The sequence below is a fragment of the Myotis nattereri genome (assembly GCF_964212035.1).
Source record: "Myotis nattereri genome assembly, chromosome: 2".
In the NCBI taxonomy this organism is placed as follows: domain Eukaryota; kingdom Metazoa; phylum Chordata; class Mammalia; order Chiroptera; family Vespertilionidae; genus Myotis; species Myotis nattereri.
Window position 1 is genome coordinate 90,781,200 of NC_138076.1, and position 20,473 is coordinate 90,801,672.

The 20,473-nt window shown below is 41.3% G+C and overlaps 1 long non-coding RNA gene and 1 pseudogene across 2 annotated transcripts in view; one reads left to right on the top strand and one right to left on the bottom strand.

Moving 5' to 3' along the window:
- Nucleotides 1–19,625, top strand: part of LOC308513035 — a 56,289-nt gene extending 36,664 nt beyond the window's left edge. Inside the window, exons 2-3 of the long non-coding RNA XR_013995504.1 lie at nucleotides 18,778–18,859; nucleotides 19,495–19,625. This is a non-coding gene — a long non-coding RNA (uncharacterized lncRNA). The remainder of the gene's footprint in view (nucleotides 1–18,777; nucleotides 18,860–19,494) is intronic.
- On the bottom strand, nucleotides 1,999–2,807 carry LOC308511799 (DNA-binding protein inhibitor ID-2-like; annotated as a pseudogene). Its single transcript has 2 exons — nucleotides 2,419–2,807; nucleotides 1,999–2,088 (listed from the first exon to the last, which is right to left on the bottom strand). The product of its transcript is annotated as a DNA-binding protein inhibitor ID-2-like (transcript).
- Nucleotides 19,626–20,473: the final 848 nt, after the last annotated feature.

The window sequence follows — 20,473 nt, forward strand, 5'->3', positions numbered from 1 at the left end:
CATATCAAATCGCATATATATCACCATATGTGTAACTCCAGCTATTGAAAAAATCCGCATTATTAACTGGTACACCCAGTAATGCCCCTGGGGGCTGATTTAAGACCCCACCCTTGTGTCTGCCACTTCTCAGTTTCCTCTTAGGTAGTCAGCACCACGTTGAAGTTCCAAGTGATCCACCTCTCCTCTGTTTGTGTTTGTCTCCACACCTTGGCTGCAAGCAGGCAGGACCAATCTGCCCAAGAGTCTCTGTTTCCTTTGTACAGCTGAAGGTGTCGGCTGGTCATGGCTGTATTAGCTGTCTTGAGGCTGCTGGGAGGGGCTGGCTCTTCAGGAGAAAAATGGCCGCTTAGGCTTGGAGGGTCACAAATGTCTCAGTGACAGATTCCTGGTCACCTCTCCCTCCTCTGCTTTCCTCCACAGCCTCTCCCCAGACTCCACAAATCTGCACCTCTACCTGCACCACAGCCTCAGGTGAGTGTCTGTAACTGAAAGGTCTTATGAACTGGATTTAGCGAATAAAAGCAAAGACAAAGGCAAAACAACCATGGGACTGCCAGCCCCTCCAACCCCCGCTGGCACTGTACTGCTCAGGCAGCTCTTCAGGCCATCTTTCTGGGCACAGTCTCTCTTGGCTATGGACTTAGACGTAGATTCCCCAGCCACAAGCTGCCTTGTGGCCTTTCCACAGTCAGATGCTACGCCTGTCCCCAAGGGATGCAGCCTTGGTGCAGTGCAGCTTCCTCCTGATCCTTTCAGCCCAGTGGTTGCATGTCTCTTTCTAGCCCAGATCCCTGATTCTGTTGTTCTCCAGGTATCCTCTGTCCTTCCTGGCTGTGGTTTGTCTGACCAGCTGTGTCTAATTTGCCAATTCTAGGTGGATGCTCTCTGATTTAGTTGCTTCTTCTATCTGCTCTGGGACAAGGTGCTGGACATGTTCACCATTTTCCTTAACTGCTTCTTTCCTGTCAGTGAGCCAAAGCAACCCAGCCTAGAGTCTCTCATTGCTTCTTCTATGCCCTTCCTTGTTCCACTGTTCTAAGTGTGTTTGTGCTGTGGTCAATAAATTCTTGCTTGCTTTTCTTTTTTTTCTTCTTCTTTTTAAAAAAAATATATTTTATTGATTTTTTACAGAGAGCAAGGGAGAGGGATAGAGAGTTAGAAACATCGATGAGAGAGAAATATCGATCACCTGCCTCCTGCACACTCCCTACTGGGTATGTGCCCGCAACCAAGGTACATGCCCTTGACCGGAATCAAACCTGGGACCCTTCAGTCTGCAGGCCGGCGCTCTATCCACTGAGCCAAACCAGTCAGGGCTCTTGATTGCTTTTCTACGCTTTGTCTCTTGATTGAAATCTTTCCTTCAAGAAGGCAAGAACCAGGTCTTCTTGTCTTGCTGCTTACACTTAGATAATAAATCAAAAAGACATTTTTAATATCTTTTGGAAACAAAATGCATGTCTCTCTTTAATCCATTGGATCTCTTGCAAATAAAAAATGTTCAAGTTAAAAGTCTTTCATTTTACTCACTATGCTTTCAACACAATCTTATTATACATTTAAGGAATACCATTTTCATAAAGAATTCTGAAACCTATTAGCTACTCAGATCCAATAGTTTGCTTCTCTCTACAGATCAGGCGAAGCTAACTCGCCTGACAATAAACCACCAGGAATTATAGTTGAAGAATATTACTCTATTCCTTCACAAAAAGGGCCTGGAAATGCTAGCAATGCCCTAGTCTCCTAACCATTTCTAACCCTTACTCAAGGGTTAAAAATGTTTGGCATGGTAGATCCGCCCCCCCCCCCCCCAATTAATACACTTGATTTCTTTTGTTTAAAACAGCTAAGTTTACTACAACTAAACTGTTATAAAAAGTTTAGCATGAATAAATACATTATTATAATTTGTATACAGAAACATACATGTCTGCCATTGTACAAAAGAACTCTAATTAAATGGTACACAAGCTTTCCTTTTATATACAGCATTCAGTAGGCTTGCATCAAAAAGAGAATTTTTGTCCAAAAGACTGCATTTAAGTAATTGAATACTGGATCTTTCTGGTATTCACGCTCAATCTTTGAAAAAAGGCATAATCTTAAATTCAGCAATTCCTTGTGATTTTAATGTTTTTGCTCTCCATGGTGGAAATAGTATAGTATAAAGAAAACCTTCTAACTACAGAAAAGGCATTAAAAGTTTTTTTCATAAATAACTAATATCAGAGTCCAGGTCAGAAACACCTTGCAGAAGATGATCTGATCCTTTTAGTTTTGCTTCCAGTTTTAAAAAAATTGCATTCAACTTGTCCTCCTTATGAAATGGTTGAAAAATAAGTTCCTGTGGATTTGTTGTTGTGAAAAGAAAAAAAAAAGTAATGAACACCATTTATTCAGGCATAGAAGCGCCTTGCTGTCACTTTACATGAACTCAGATGGGAATTAGGAAGCCTGCAAGGACAGGATGCTGATGTCCGTGTTTAGGGTGGTCAGAGGGTCCTGGACACTTGGCTCTGTCCAGGTCGCTAGTGGTGCAGGCTGACAGGAGTGGGGTGTGAGTCTAGGGCTATCTGCAGGTCCAGGATGTAATGGATGGTGTGCTGGAAGATTTACATCCTGCTTACCTTTTTCTGGGGGATTCTTGGCACCATCTCCTTGAGCTTAGAGTATTGTCATTCATGTTGCACAGCAGACTCATTGGGTTGTCCCCCAGAGTTTTGCTCTGGGAGATTTAGGCCCGGGCTGTGGTCTGAAAGGCTGTGTCCCCTATTGGACTTCACTGGACTGAAGACTTTCATGCTGACAGTGGAGAGGAAAGAGAGATGGGGAGAGGGTGGGCTGCCCTGGAGTTCAGGCCACTGCCGCCTGGGGAGCTTCCAGTGCTCTGTACCCACTCAGCCCAGAATGAATCAGGTTTTTAAGATGAAATTTAAATGTATACTCATTATGGGCAAATTACTTTCTAAAGTGTGTTCTGCCTAATTTTCTCAGATATACAAATATTTTGAGGCAATTTCAACAAATCAGATTTCAGAAAACTATTAAATATTTTTTGTGTGAGTTGCTTTCATTTTGTCTGAATTATCTATATATAAAAGCCTAATATGCAAATTGTCACCACAGGAGTTCCACTGGGAGACTGATTGCTTGCTATGACATGTGCTAACCACCAGGGGACAGCACAGAATGAAGGAAGGCCCCAGCTGGCAGCCAGCAGCCTGTAGCCAGGGAAGGGAGGCCCTGGCCAGCAGCCAGAAGGAAGGCCCTGGCCGGCAGCCGGAAGGCCCTGATTGTCCCTGATCACTGGCCAGGCCTAGGAACCCTACTCACGCACAAATTTCATGCACTGGGCCTCTAGTAGTATTATAATTATAATATTTCAACACTTTGTTATATTTGAGTATATAGATTTGTCTGTCATTTTATAATTATCAAAGGAAAATTCTTATTTTAAATCTCTACATCATCATTAAATAGTTCTAATAACAAAAGACCTAAATGTTAAGTCCTTAGGGACATCAAGGTCCTATGTTCAAGTTCTGGCAGCATGTTGCAAAGCAGACATGTAACAGGCAATAGGGGGTAAGGACAAAACCTAACATTGTTACCTGATTGTTGAGAATACCTAAGATACAGCATAAGATTATAAAGTATGTTGTTTAAGGCTAGCAGACTATTTTAATAAGTGAACCAAAAAGGGGTGGAGGGATTTCTTGGCATATCTATTTCAGAATATATCTTATAATTGAAACTTTTTCTTTCTTAACTAAGTGTATTCTTCTTAGTACATAGCTCAAGGTATTGTTATAATATCCTTGGCATAGTAATCATTTGAAAATGAAGTTAATGCTGACAAGCTCCATTGTTCCTTTGCTGAGCTCTCCCCCAACCTAGCCTGCAGGTGAAGGTGGACACCAAATTTGAATCTCCATCAAACTCATCCCACCCTGGTGATTCTCTGAGATCCAACCCAGGTACCAACCCAAACCCCTTTCAGGTAGCTGCCTGTCCTGTTCCTCATAAGCTATCAGCATTGGCCCATGCCAGGGACTGTTCTAAATCTCCCAAAGGTCCACAAACCCACAGCAAGCAGCAGCTGGCCTCAGGGTGCTCTGAGTTCACATGATAGCTCTCCCAGGGCATCCCAGTCCAGTACAGGCAGTTGCCAACCACAAATCACAGTGTAGCTCTTACCAGGTGGCCCTGGTCAGGCCTATGCAATGGCTGATCTGGGCCTGCATGAGAGCTCCTCCCAAGAGGTCCAAGAATCAACCGTGGCCAACATCAGACCACACCAGAGCACCACCAATTAGCTCCACAAATGACACTCCCAAAGAGTGGATTCAGAAGGCACTAGAGTCCGGCAACAGTGAATCCAGTTCTGTGGGGTCATCCCCCCACACACATAATAGAACTCATCAGCTGTAGTCATGGTCAGTCCTCAGAGCCAGCCAGCCTAACAGCAATACCTTCCACTAATGTGCCAACAGCAATCAAGGCTCAACTACAATAAGAGGGCACACACAACCCACACAAAGAATAACCTAGAGCACCTGGCTCAGGTGACCAGGGAGTTTGCACCCCGGGGCCCCGCAGGACATGTACTACATAAGGCCACTGTGCCAACACTGGAAGACATAGTAGATCTACCTAATACATAGAAATAAACACAGTGAGGCAGCCAAAATGAGGAAACAAAGAAACATGTTCCAAATGACAGAACGGGCAACACTCCAGAAAAAGAACTAAACAAAATGAAGGCAAGCAATCTACTAGATACAGAGTTCAAAACACTGGTTATAAGGCTGTTCAATAAACTTTAGGGGAAGAATAAATGAAATCAATGAGAAGTTACACAAAGAGCTAGAAACCATAAAAAAAGAACTACACAGAAATGGAGAATACAATAACTGAAATGAAGAATACATTAGATAGAATCAATAGCAATTAGATGAAGTAGATAATCTAACTAGTAATATGGAAGACATGGTAGGAGAAAACTCAATCGAAAGAGCAAAAAGAAAAAAGAAATATTAAAAATGACGGTAGTTTAAGGGACCTCTGGGACAACATCAAGTATACCAATATCTGCATCCTAGGGGTACCAGTGAGAGCGAGAGATTGAAAACCTATTTGAAGACTGAATGACTGAAAACTTCCCTAATCTGGCAAAGGAAATAGATATACAAGTCCAGGAAGCATAGAGACTCAAACAAGATGAAACCAAAGAGGCCTACACCCAGACACAGCATAATTAAAATGGCAAAGGTTAAAGACAAAAAGAGAATCTGAAAGGTAGCTAAGCTAGAGAAAGTCAGTTAGTGACATAAAAGGAAGTTCCCATAAGACTGTCAGTTGATTTCTCAACAGAAACTTTGCAGGATGAAGAGATTGGCACAAATATTCAAAATGATGAAAAGTATGGATCTACAGGGAGGAAGCAAGATGGCAGCATAGGTAAACACCTGAAATTGCTGCCTCGCACAACCACTTCAAAAATACAACTAAAAGACAAAACAGACATCATCCGTAACCATGGGAAGGCTGGCTGAGTGGAAATTCTACAACTAGAAGGAAAGAAAAAAGCACACTGAGTCTCAGAGGAGGTGTGGAAGTAAAGTGCAGAGGTACGGAGACGCACACAGAAAGGGCTGGCAACTGAGGACACGGTTGTCTTTTTCAATTGGGAGGGAGTCTCAAGCTCCCGACTACTCTGAACTCCAGTTCTGGGAGAATCTCTGGGGACCCAGACTCATACGATGAGAAACTGGACTGTCTGGCATTGGGCGGAACTTGAGGTTGGCTTTCTCTCAGAGGTGCTTGCAGCGATTATCGTGGGACACTGAGACCCGGGGCCTCTTAGGGCAGGACTGAGGATCAGCCATAGCTGTTTGCTCCGCCCTGTTGATTCCCTGAGACCCCGCCCCACCCAAGCTGTGCACAGAGGCTTTTGCATATGAATGGCCTGGCCCTTTGCAATCTAAAATTACCTAACAAACTGGGTCAGAGAGACCCAGAACATCCAAAAGAAGGCCCAAGCCCCACAGCAGCTTGCATTGCTTCTCAGCTGGGCCTCACCTGGGCACCTCCAAACCCCAAACAAAGAATAGGAATCTACAGATCTCTCCCTAGCTCCTGCTGGGTAGCCTCAGGCAGAGGCTGAATTAGCACCTCCTTAGAGATCCAAGAGCCAGTGTACCCAGTGGTCAGAGTGATACCATCCAGACTACAACTCCTCAGATCCATAAGGGACACACTCGGGGCAGACTCAGAGATCACCAAAGCCCCACTGAAGCAAGTCTTGCCCCAGAAGGGTGTCTCCAGCCCAGAAGTTCTCCCACCATAGACACAGCTGAATCTCACAGCCAATTGGCCTGGAAGTCAATTCCTCCCAGTGATACCTACAACAATCAAGGCTTAACTACAACAAGACTGTGCACAAAGCCCACAAAGGGGTGCACCAAGAGTGTCCACCTCAGGTAATTGGGGAGTCTGAGCCACTGGGCCCTATAGGACACCTAGCACAGAAAGCCACTCTATCAACACAGGGAAGCATAAAAAATGTGGAGACAAAGAAACAGGTCACAAATGACAGAAATGGAGGAAAGCAAATGACTGGATATAGAATTCAAAACCACAGTTATAAGGTTTTTCAAGAATTTTCTAGAAACTGCCGATAAATTTAGTGAGACCCTCAAGAAATCTAGTGAGACCCTTGAGGATATGAAAAAGGACCAACTAGAAATTAAGCATGCACTGACTGAAATAAAGAATATTATACAGAGATCCAACAGCAGACAAGAGGATCCCAAGAATCAAGTCAAAGATTGGAAATATGAAGAAGCAAAAAACACCCAGCTGGAAAAACAAAAAGAAAAAAGAACCCAAAACTATGAAGATAGTGTAAGGAGCTCTGGGACAACTCCAAGCGTACCAACATCCGAATTATAGGGGTGCCAGAAGAAGAGAGAGAGCAAGATATTGAAAACCTATTTGAAGAAATAATGACAGAAAACTTCCCCTACCTGGTGAAAGAAATAGACTTCCAAGTCCAGGAAGCGCAGAGAACCCCAAACAAAAGGAATCCAAAGCGGACCACACCAAGACACATCATCATTAAAATGCCAGGGCCAAAAGACAAAGAGAGAATCTTAAAAGCAGCAAGAGAAAAACAGTTAGTTACCTACAAGGGTGTACCCATAAGATTGTCAGCTGATTTCTCAACAGAAACTATGCAGGCCAGAAGGGAGTGGCAAGAAATATTCAAAGTGATGAATAGCAAGAACCTACAACCAAGATTACTTTATCCAGCAAAGCTATCATTCAGAATTGAAGGTCAGATAAAAAGCTTCACAGATAAGAAAAAGCTAAAGGAGTTCGTCACCACCATACCAGTATTATATAAAATGCTGAAAGGTATCCTTTAAGAAGAGGAAGAAGAAGAAAAAGGTAAAGACAAAAATTATGAACAACAAATACATATAGTGATTCTAAAAATCAAGTGAATAAATAATCTGATGAACAGAATAAACTGGTGAATATAATAGAATCAGGGGCATAGAAAGGGAGTGGACTGACAATTCTTGGGGGGAAAGGGGTGTGGGGGGTGCGGGAAGAGACTGGACAAAAATTGTACACCTATGGATGAGGACAGTGGGGCGGGGGGTAGGGAAGAGGGTGTGGTGGGAACCGGGTAGAGGGGAGCTTTGGGGGAAAAATAGGAACAACTGTAATAATCTGAACAATAAAGATTTAATTTTTAAAAAAAAAGAAGAAAAGAAAAGCACGGATCTACAACCAAGATTGCTCAACCCATCAAGGCTATCATTGGAACCAAAAGAGAGATGAAGAACTTCCCAGACAAGAAAAGCTAAAGGAGTTCATAACCACCAAGCCAATATTAAGAGAAATGTTAAGGGACTTCAAGAAGAAGAAGGGGGGAGGAAATGGTGGAGAATAAAAATTTAAATAATAAAATGGAAATAACTACATACCTATTAATAATTACTTTGAATGGAAATGGATAAAATGCTCTAATCAAAACACATATTCTTGCTAAATGGAGAGGAAAACAAGACCCATACATGTGCTGCCTACAAGAGACCACTTCAGCCCTGGCTGGTGTGCCTCAGTTGATTCGAGCATTGTCCTGTATACCAAAAGGTCACGGGTTGGACTCTTGGTCAGGGTGCATACTTAGGTTTCTATCACTAGTCGAGGTGCATACTGGAGGCAAATGATTAATGTTCTGTCTCGCTCTCATTCTGCCTTCCCCTCTCTGTTAAAAAAAAAAAATCAATGAACATGTCCTCAGATTAGGATGAAAAAAAATACCACTTCAGATTGAAAGACACACACAGACTGAAAGTAAAGCAATGGAAAAAGATATATCATTCAAATAGAAATGGTAAAACAGGTGTTGTAGCAATACTTACAGCAGACAAAATAAACTTTAAAATAAAGGCTATAACAACAGACAAAGAAGGACATTATGTATGCAATAACCAAAATATGGAAGCAACCCAGTCCCAGCAGAGGGAGCCATAGCAGAGTGCATTACAGATAGCTCAAACAGGGTACTGAAGACCAGTTAGAAACAGCCTGACATTGTCCTGCACCAGAGATTTGGAGTCATAGCAGATCTACCTAATACGTAGACACAAACCCAAACAAGCAGCAGAAATGGGGAAACCAAAAAACTAAACAAAACTAAAAGCAATCCCCAAAAGAAAGAACAAGAGAATTCTGCAGAAGACCTAAATGAAATGGAGATAAGAAATGTATCAGATATAGAGTTCAAAATAATGATGGCAATGATGTTCAACAGCATGAAAAAAGATATAGTAACTATGAAAAAACACCAGTTGGAAATAAAGAATGACATAGCACTAATAAAGAACATATTGGAAGGAAGACACAGCAGATTAGGGGAAGCTGAGGATAGGATCAGTGAATTAGAAGACAGGGTATAACAAAATCACTCAGAGAGTCAAAAAGAAAAAACAATTAACAAACAGGAGGACAGCTTAAGGAAGCCAAGGGATAACATGAAACGTAACAATACTCACATAATAGGTGTAACAGAAGAAAGTGAGCAAGAACATGTTGAAGAAATAATGACAGAAAACTTTCTTAACCTGGTAAAATACAAGGCCACACAAGTCCAGAAAGCACAGAGAGTCCCAAACAAGAAGAACCCAAACACGCCCACACCTAGACACATCATAATTAAAAGGCCAAAAATTAAAGACTAAGACAAAATCTTAAAGGCAGAGAGAGAAGAGCAATTTGTTACCTACAAAGGAGCTCCCATAAGGCTGTCTGCTGATTTCTCATCAGAAACTCTACACACCAGAAGGGATTTGCATGAATTATTCAAGGTAATGAAAAGCAAGGATCTAAAACCAAGATGACTATATCCACCAAAGCTATGATTCAAAATAGATGCTGAAATAAAGAGCTTCCCAGACAACAAAAGGCTAAATGAGTTTATCACCACCAAACCAGTACTGCAAGTAATGCTAAGGGGACTGATGAAATGAGAAGAAGAAATACAGAGAGAGGAAAACATAGGCATACAGAATTAAAATGGCAATAAATATCAATAATCTTAAATGTAAATGGATTAAATACTTTATTCAAAAGACATAGGCTAGCTAGCTGCATAGATAAGAAAACATGACTCATATATCTGCTGTCTAAAAGAGACCCACCTCAGAACAAAGGACTCACACAGGATGAGAGTGAAGAGATGGGAAAAATTTTTTCATGCAAATGGAAATTAAAAAGAATCTGGGGTAGCAATACTAATATCTGACAAAATAAACTTCAAAACGAATGCCATCACAATAAACAACAAAGTTCACTACAAAATACTAAAGGGATAAGTGCAACAAGAGGATATAACCCTGGTAAACATATATGTACCTAATATAGGAATACTTAATATATTAAAAAAATTCTACAAGACTTTAAGGGAGAGATCAACAGCAATACAGTCACAGTAGGGGACTTTAACACCCCACTGTCTTCACTGGATAGATTTTCCAGACAAAAAATTAACAAGAAAATAGTGACTCTAAATGATACACTGGATCAGATGGATTTAAAAGACATTTATAGAACATTTCACCCCAAAGCTATAGAATATACATTCTTCTCAAGTGAACATGGGTCATTCTCAAAGATAGACCGCATGTTAGAACACAAAACAAGTCTCTACAAGTTCAAGAAGATTGAAATCATATCAAGCATCTTCTCAGATCACACTGGAATGAAATTAGAAATCAACTACAGTAAAAACACTCAAAAACATTCAAATACATGGTGGCTAAATAGCATGTTATTAAACAATGAATTTTGAGATAGGCCTGTACTGCTATGAACTTCCCTCTCAGGACTGCTTTCACTGGGTCCCATAGGCTTTGGGTTGTTATGTGTTCATTTCATTTGTTTCCAGGAAGCTTTTTATTTCTCTCTTGATTCCCTTGGTAACCCATTCATTACTTAATAACATGCTATTCAGCCTCCATGTGCTTAAATATTTTGGGGTGTTTTCATTGTAGTTCATCGTTAGTTTCACGTTATTGTGATCTATCTTTGAGAATGGCCCATGTGCACTTGAGAAGAATGTATATTCTGCAGCTTTGGGGTGAAATGTTCTATAAATATCATTTAAGTCCATCTGATCTAGTGTGTCATTTAGAGGCACTGTTTCCTTGTTAATTTTTTGTCTGGAAAATCTATCCAGTGAAGACAGCAGGGTGTTAAAGTCCCCTACTATGATTGTATTACTGTTGATCTCTCCCTTAAAGTCTTCTAGAATTTTTTAAAATATATATCTAACTATTCCTATATTGGGTGCAATTATGTTTACCAGGGGTATATCCTCTTGTATCAATCCTTTTAGTATTATGAATGGCCTTCATTATCTCTTGTTATGGCCTTCATTTTGAACTCTATTTTGTCAGATATAAGTATTGCTACCCCAGCTTTTTCTTTCATTTCCATTTGCATGGAAAAATTTTTTCCATCCCTTCACTTTCATTCTGGGTGAGTTTTTTGTTCAGTGGTGGGTCACACGTAGACAGCATTTAATTGGGTCCTGTTTTTGTATCCATTCAGCTACCCTATGTATTTTTTGGGGGAGCATTTAATCCATTTACATTTAATGTTATTATTGACAGGCACTTATTTATTGCCTTTTTTTTTCTTTATGCCTGTGTTCCTCCCTCTCTTTCTATTCTTTTTTTTTTTTTTTTTTTTTTTTTATAACAGTCCCTTTAGCATTTCTTGCATTGCTGGTTTGGTGGTAATAAATTCCTTTAGCCTGTTTTTTGGTCTGTGAAGCTCCTAATTTCACCTTTAATTTTGAATGATAGCCTTGCTGGATAGTGTAGTCTTAGATTCAGTCCCTTACTTTTCATTACTTTGTATACTTCATGCCACTCCTTTCTGGCATGAAGTGCTTCTATTGAGAAATCAGCTGATAGTCTAATGGGAGTTCCCTTGTAGGTACATTTCTGTCTCTTGCAGTCTTTAAGATTCTTTTTTTGTCTTTAATGTTTGCCATTTTAATTATGATGTGTCTTGGTGTGGGTCTTTTTGGGTTCATCTTGATTGGGACTCTCTGTGTTTCCTGGACTTGTGTGACTTTTTTCTTCACCAGGTAAAGGAGGTTTTCTGTCATTATTTCTTCAAACAAGTTCTCTTTTTCTTGTTCAGCTTCTTCTCCTTCTGACACCCCTGTTATGCAGATGTTGTTTTGTTTCATGTTGTCCCAAAGCTCCCCTAGGCTCTCCTCCTGTTTTTTTTAAGTTTTTTCTCCAGTTGCTGCTCTGCCTTGGTGTGCTTTTTTCTACATTGTCTTCTAGCTCACTGATGCGGTCCTCAGCTTCTTCTAGTCTACTGTTGATGTTTTCTATTGTGTTCTTTATTGCAGCGATGTCATTCTTCATTTCTTCTTGGTTCTTCATTTCCTCTTGATTCTTACACATGTTGTTGAATTTGTCTTCCAACCTTTTCAGTGTCCTTATGACCATTGCTCTGAATTCTTTCTCTGACAAATTGCTTGCCTCCATTTTGTTAACTTTCTTTTCCAGTGATTCCTTCTTTTCTTTCATGTGGTGTCTGTTTCTTTGTCTCCCCATTTTCACTCCTTTCAGGGTGCCTGGTTATGTGGCTCACTCTCTACCACATTGACCAAAGGCACAAAATACAACTCAACAAGACATGACACAGAGGGAACAAAACATGAATGTATACATGACACCTATAACCCTAAATAAAGGTTACCATCAGAGAAAAGAAAATTCGGGGAGAGAAGAGAGCACAAAAATAATATTGAGAAAAGGAAAAAGGTATGAGAGAAAAGAAAATGAAGAAAAAAGAAGGTGAAAGAAAGAAAGAGAAAAGAAAAAATATATATGTATATGGAGAGGAAACTCCACAAAACCAACAACTAAACCAAAAAATGCAAACCACAAACTGCCAGAAAAAAAAGGAGGAGAGCTGAATCTGAAGAGGCAGAGCTTATTTTCAGAATGTAAGGTAAAGGAATTGAATGAATGGGGTAGTGGCCATGATTCAGTATAGAGGAGGTAGAAAGAGAATGAGTGTATAAGAAGAAAAGTAAAAATCAAAATACTCAATTAAAAATATATATAATAATAATAAAAATAATAGTAATTAAATATATATATTCAAAAAATATATAAATTTATATTAAAAATTTCCCCCTTTATCTATCTATTCATCTATTTTTTAAAAAGGAGAATAGAGGAGGTAGCAGATAGGCCTGAGTTTGGTGAGTGAAACTAATTAAGCTATTAGTAGAAGAAGAGAACAAGCGAGGAGAGGAAGAACAAAAGCATAAAATAAAAATCAAAAAAACAAACTATCAAATGAGCAACAACCAGAAGAAAAAAATTGGCTAGTGAAGAATAAGAAAAGAGAAGGGTGCATGATTTTGGAGCAGGGGAAAGGAAATTAGATATATGAGTAAGAGTCATATGTATAAGCTGGAGAGCAAAACAGGGAGAGGTGATCCAGATCTTGTAATTGCAAGACCCTGGGTTTAGCGAGTAAAAGCAAGACGCATAAGACCCAATAGAGACTACTGTAATAGTAATGTGTCAATAAAGAAGATCAATTTTTACCAAGGAGTAAAAAGAAAGGAGAGAGAAAAACGAAAGCAGGAACAGGAGAAGAGAAACAGGATAAAAAAGGGTGAAGTTAGGAAGAAATGTTTGGCATAAAGGAAAAAATGAGAGCAAGGTAATGATAAATAAATAAATAATTAATTAAATAAATAAAAATAGAATGTAGAACACTAATCCAAAAAATAACAACAAAAAGGTTAAAAAATAATAGTAATAAAAATAATAAAAATAAAATAAAGAAAAGAAAAAACCATTTTTAGTTTCTTAAGTAAAAGTTAAAAAAAAAAGTGAAGTAGTTGCCGGGAGCTGGTCCATGCTTTCTGTTTCAGAGGACCTGGCATATATGGCATACTGTTCTTAATATGTGGATCAGGCATTCATTCATTTACTAATCACTTAAAATTTTTAAATTTATTCTAAAAACATGCATTAAGTGCTTGACATATACTCGCCACTGAAGATAGAAAATGAGTAAGAACTAAAAATCATCGAATTGTATACTTAAAACAGATGTGTGCTATAGTAGGTAAATCATATCTCAGATAAAGCTATTAAAAATGAGTGAGATCCAGTCCTTCCCATCATGGAGATCACAGTACAGTAAACCCTCGATTTTGCAGATCTCCATTTAACACACTTCAGATTTAACAGACAAAATTTCCAGTCTGTATCTCACATGTGAAAATTAACAGCCAGTTAATTTAAAAATGCTTTTGTTATTAATTCACTGTTATTTTTAACAAATTTTAGCGAATAGGCCATATGTTGGAAAAAGCACTAATAATTTCACCGACATAAATAAATATTACATATCTACAGCTATAGTCTATATATTTAAATCCCAGAGTCACTGCTCATAAACAGTGTTTGGGGAATGATTCGCACAAGTTCACATCACATCTCAAGTGGTAATTGGTTCTGTTGTCTGGTGGCCTAACTTTCTGCAGCAGTTTTAACTCCTGCCAGCAGACCATCTGACATGCACTAAGCCAACCCTCCACCGTGTGCCTTTGTTTACTTGTGGTGATTGGTGAGTGAACACATTTACTAGACCTATTCAGTATAAATTTAATAAGCTTTTTTAATTGATTTCAGAGAGAGAAAGGGAGAAGGAGAAAGGAATAGAAGCATCAATGATGACAGAGAATCATTGATCAACTGCCTTCTGCACGCCCCTACTGGGAATCAAGCCTGCAACCCAGGCATGTACTCTGACAAGAAATTAAACTGTGACCTCCTGGTTCATCGGTCAATGCTCAATCATTGAGCCACACAGGCTGGGCTCAGTGTAAATTTAAAATTACATTAATACCTATAGAAAATTTTTCTGTGAAATTAAAGTTTTCATACATGCTTAATTTTAATTACACAAATGTGTCTACATAAGTAGTCAGGTAAACTAACTAATTTGTCAATTTTTTAGCACACACATTTGGAAAACCTACTTTATTATATAATGGATTTTCAGTTTTAATGGACACCCCCTTGCCCAAATTAGTCCATTATATCAAGGTTTTACTGTATAAGGATAATATAATACAAACATAGCAATGACAATAAAAATTGATCATGCTATAACAGACTAGTATGCTTAACCACTTAATTTTGGAGTACTCTGGGGCTGAGGCTTGCTTGACCCTAAGTGTCAGGCTTTAAATATTAATTGTATGTTGATGACTCCAAAATTTTTATCTCCAGCAGATGTCTCTCCCAAAATCCAGACACAAATATCCAATTGACAAACTGACATCTCTCCTCTAAATGTGAATTAGCTTCTCAAACTCAACATGTCAAAAACCAAATTCCTGATCTTCCCTCTAAATCAACTACTTCCACAGCTGTCATCATCTCAATTCATTGACAGCTCCATCTTTTCAGTTGCTCAGGCCAAAATCCCTGGAGTCATCTGAACCTATGCAGCAAGAGGAAGAGACGCCCACAAATTGTCCTCTCAGGACTGACCTGATGGTGAGGCCTCTCAATCTGCTTATTTTTCAAAATTAGCACCTTATAATCCATTCTCTTGTTGACTAGTGTACTTCCCTTTTCTTTTTGATTGTTAGTTAGGTTTTATAAATGGGCCATTGTCCCAGAATATTAGCGTTAGAAGGAATTTTCCCCAATTCTTATATTTTTTAATTGAAAAACCAAGGCCAAAGAGGATAAATGATTTGCCCACAATCACATAATTAAAATTGCTTTCCTGCTTTAAAGTTCACTCTCCATATGATCAACTCACAATCTGTAGAGCATGTGCTGTAAGTTCTAACAGTGTGGATTAACTGCAGTGATTCATCCACATGCTCTTGCCCAGTCACAGGTAACCCATATCTGAGACATCTGCTGTGGTGTACTGAAAGCATGCAGACTGGGTCATGCTGGGAGGAAGCTCAGGAGAGACAGAACTTTTGACCCTGGCCTTGTTAACAGCACACCTAAGAGCAGATGGTCTTAGAGGAGAAACGAAGAAAGATTCATTTGTAACCCTACCCTACCCTAGATTGCATGTCTAACCACTCAACAAAAATGCCAGTGGGAGTTAAGTAACTCAGAGTAGTACAGGGCTCTGTCTGTATGTTACCAATCATCTGCATTTCTATATTCAGGCAGTGTATGTGAGATATAGTCTATATTACTTGAAAGAACTTAGTATCTGGAATTCTGTATCCATTTTTGTCAGAGAAAAGATTACGGAATGCTATTGCACAAAAGTCTACTTAGCCCCATATTGCTGGATGTGGCACTGATGCGAGGAACTGAATTATGCTCCCCACTCCAGCTTTCAGATGTTGAAGTCCAAACACCCATGTGACTGTATTGGAGATAAGGCTTTGAAGAGGTGATAAAGGTTAAATGAGGTTATGAGGGCGGAGCCCTGATCTCATAGAACTGGCTGATAAGAAGAGGAAGAGACACCAGACCTCTCTCCCTGCCATGGGAGGACACAGGGAGAAGGCAACTATCTGAAAGCCAGGAAGGGGGTTCTCACCAGAACCTGACCATGCTGGCATCCTCATCTTGAACTTTCAGTCTCCAGATCTGTGACAAAATAAATGTCTGTTGTATAAGCCATCTAATCTATCTTATTTTGCTCTGGCAGCCTCAGCAGACTCAGACACTAACCTCCAAGAACCACATGGATTCTGTGGGCATGGCATTCAGCTTCATAGCATGGACACCAGGAACACCAGGTGCTCCCTGCCGTGGCTGCCAAATATCCAGTTTTGGGGGTAGGCCCAGAATTGGTAATAGTAATGTAAGTTCTGGTGCCAGCTTAGGCAGCTCCTCACATGCAAGGTGGTCAGTAATGAGGTGCTTCCATATATGCACGCGACAGCACAGCTGCACCACCAGTGTATGCACCCACTTGTCCAGCAGATATTCACTGAGCACCAACTATGTGTCAGGCACATGGGTGTTGGGGATATAGTAAAAAACAGAATGGGCACCATGGCTGGTGCCTCATAGTGACGACCCACAGACTAAAGAGTCTCGGGTTTGATTCCAGTCAAGGGCATGTCCTGGATGTCAGTTCTCATCCCCAGCCTGGGTCGGGGCATGTACGGGAGGCAACCAGTTGATGTGTCTCTCACATCAATGTTTCTCTCTCTCTCTCCCCCCGCTCCCTCCTTCACTTCCACTCTCTCGAAAAATGTCCTTGGGTGAGGATTAACAAGCAAACAAAAGAAAAACTGAACGGGCGAAACTCCTTGTCCTTTTAGAGCTAATCCTCTGTTGGGGAAGCCAGAGGACAAATGAAATAAGTAAGTAAAATATATGATAAGCTAGACAGTGATAAGTACTAACATCCTATCTAATAATAGACAAACATGGTAATTGACCATACCTTCGCTACGCCTCCCATTGGCTAATCAGCACGGATGGCGGCTAATTTGCATACTGTAGGCAGGGCGGGACAGCACCATCCTGCCTGCCCTGCCACCATCTAGGTCTGCTATTTGATACCCGGGGCAGCTGGGTGGGGCAGCAGCAATCAGCCGGCCCGTCCAGGCGTCCTGTGTGCGACCCAACCCGGGGCGGCACCCCAACCCCCAGATCGGTGCTGCCGTGTGTTCGACCCGGGGCAGTGCCCCAACCCCCGGATCAGCCCTGCTGGATCAGCATCTGCCACCCAGGGAGCGGGCCTAATCCAGCAGGTGGTTATCTCCCTAAGGGTCCCAGACTGTGAGAGGGCACAAGTGGGGCTGAGGGACACCCCCCTCCCCTGACAGTGCACAAATTTTTGTGCACTGGACCTCTAGTATAAAATAAGGCAGTAAGGGGGTTGGGGAATCGGTGGTGATTTTCTAAGTTGAGAAGTCAGGTGAAGTCTCACAAAGAAGGTGCCAATGTGTAAAGATGTGAAAGAGGTGGGGGAGGGAGCTGTATGTATATCAGCAAAAGAACATTCCCGAATGACAGAAAGGCAAAGGGCCTGAGGTATGTTAGGAAAACACCAAGAAGGGCAGTGTGGCAAAGAAGAGATGAAATGAGTTGAGAGCGATGGGGCTGGTACAGATCACATGGAGCCTGCAGACCATTCCATTGATCAGAGCAGCACAATCTGCTTTACATTTCAGCAAAACCTCTCGGGCTGCTGTGGAGCAAAAACTTTGGAATACACGCTGCATTGGTTTCCTAGGGTTTCCATAACCAATTATCACAAACTGGGGGCTCAAAGCAACAAACGTTATGCTCTCTTGTTCCTGGAGGCTAGAAGTCTGAAATCAAGGTGTCAGCAGGTTAGTTTCTTCTGAGCTCCTGAGGGGGAATCTGCGCCAGGTCTCTCTCCTGGCTTCAGCTGCTTGCGTCAATCCTTGCTCCATGGCTGCATCACTCCAGTCTGCTTTGTCTTCTTATGGCCCTTTTCCCATGTGTGTTTTGGTGTCTCTATCCCTGAATCTCCCTCTCCTTTCTCTTATAAAGACACCAATCATTGTTTTTAGGACCCACCCTAATCCTGCATGACCTCATCTTACTAATTACATCTACAGAGACCCTATTTCCAAATAAGGTCACATTGACAGGCCCTGATTGACATGAATTTGGGGAGATACTGTATTTCACACCATTTACCTATCATTAAAATGCTGCATTTAGGTTTACCATCTGGAAAAAAGCAAAACTAGTTGGTGTTTTTTAAAATAAATACTAAAATCAGGTCATGCAGTTTATGGGAAAGAAAACACCATGTGAAATGAGGGTTGATCCCTCAGCAAGATGGAGTTGGCCGAAAACATGTACGTAACAAGGCCAAACAAAGTACAGGTCTGAGGGACTAATCTGTTCTTTCCAAAGTAACAGGAAACTTATATGAAGACATATATCTGAAAAGAAAACAAAAAAGACCTTTCCACAAGTACTTTCAGTAATGATGGTCTGAGTCCTGGCTCTGGGAGTGAATGGCTGTCACTGGCCAGGTGGTCTGGCGGGTCTGCACTGGGAGTCTCCAATGTACAGCGGGGCAAGGGCTGCCAATTCTTTCCTGGTGACTTTTTAAAAGAGAACATGTTTGTTCTCCACGAAACAAAAATGTGGAATGAATTCAACCTCTAAAAATAATAATAAAAATCAAACATATTCTTAAACCTCCACATCTCTTTTCCAGACTCACCCACTGGGCATTTCTCTCCACGGTGATTTCCTGTGCCTGTTTGACTGAAGTTCAGGAACAAATCCCAGGAAAGAAGGTCGGCAAGGACAGCATGGTGCCCTGCCTCCTTTACCTGCCCAGCTTGCTGCTGCCAGCCAAGCTCCCGTGGCATTGTCTTAACACGTTTTTACATAACTGTGTCCAATTCAGGATAAAGTCACAGAACATTGCTGGAGACAATACTGAGCACACGAAGCTGCTTTGCAACCACGAGATGTGATCACAGGAATTCTCTCTCTCTCTCTCTCTCTCTCTCTCTCTCTCTCTCTCTCTCACACACACACACACACACACACACACACACACACACATGCACCACACTCTTTATTGTGTTGCCCTTTCAATGCACCTTCCCTACTCTTCTGGTCTAGCTGTTCCTCCTTTCCATACCCTCTCCCCACACATGCACAATTCACCCCCCTTACCCCCACCCCCCACCCCAGCACCTGGCCTTACCAAAGGCTTGCACCTCCAGCCTTTGCACCCACACGCTGCCTGTAATAGGCAGTTAGAAAGGCATGAGCAGAGCAGGAATCGCAGGCCAGGGGCAGAGGGTCACCAGGGCAGGGAGCCCCAGGTGCCTAGCAATGGGCAAAACTACTAGCCTTCACACAACTACTCCCTTAATCAATAACCCCTGAAAATGACATTTAGACCTTCACTGTGTTTCAGTGACATCAGGACCAGCAGCAATGGCTAATGACCCCCTCCCTGGCGCTGACCAATCATCGGAGATCAAGACCTGAGGAGACACACCAGGAGAGCTGATAAACATTCTCTTGAGATCCTCCTCTGAGACCTCAGATAAAAGGCCTCAGGATGGAGGAACCAATGCAGCTCTTTCGATGGAGTACACCTGCGCCTCTTCCCACCCTTTCCCCAGGGCAGCTCTCTCTCCCACCCTCCCCGAAGCTCCAAAGGCCCTTCTTTTGCTGTAACTTGTTTTTGAGCCCATTTCTTCTATGGCTCACGACTTCTACCTCTGTGGCTTCCTAAATAAACTTTTCTTATAATTTGATTCTTGGCTCTGAATTCTTCTCTTAGCCAGAACTCAAGAAATGAGGTTGCTGAACTGAGGTTAACACCTGATGCCGACCCCCTCCCCTCCCCAATGTGCAAAGATTGCCCACGTGATACCTACGCATATTCCTGCTTCCTTCCCATTCAATGTGACATATAGAGCTTTAGCTGGATCACACATAAAATCAAATTGCCTGCAACACAGCTCTATACACAATTCAAGACACGTTGGGAGAGAGTCACCTCAGCAAAGCCTCTAGGTGCCTTGCAAGTGAACACGAGTACAGACACCTTTGCCTCTTCTCTCCACAGACAGCCTCTTGCCCCAAGCCCATATTTTTGGTATTTCAATACTAAGCCTAGACTGAAGCACAGAATAAGCCCAAATATAAAGAAAGCTCTCCACTCTCACTAAAAATTTTATTTATGTAAACTTTTCATGAAGGTTCAGCCTTTTTTGTCTTACTTTTTAGTTTCCTGCTTTTTAATTTTAATGGTAGCATATTGCCCTGCTGGTGTGGTTCAGTTGGTTGAGCCATCCCATGCACCAAAGGGTGACTGGTTTGATTCCGGGTCAGGGCACATGCCCAGTTTGGGGGTTCAATCCCTAGTTGGGAATGCGTGCAGGAGG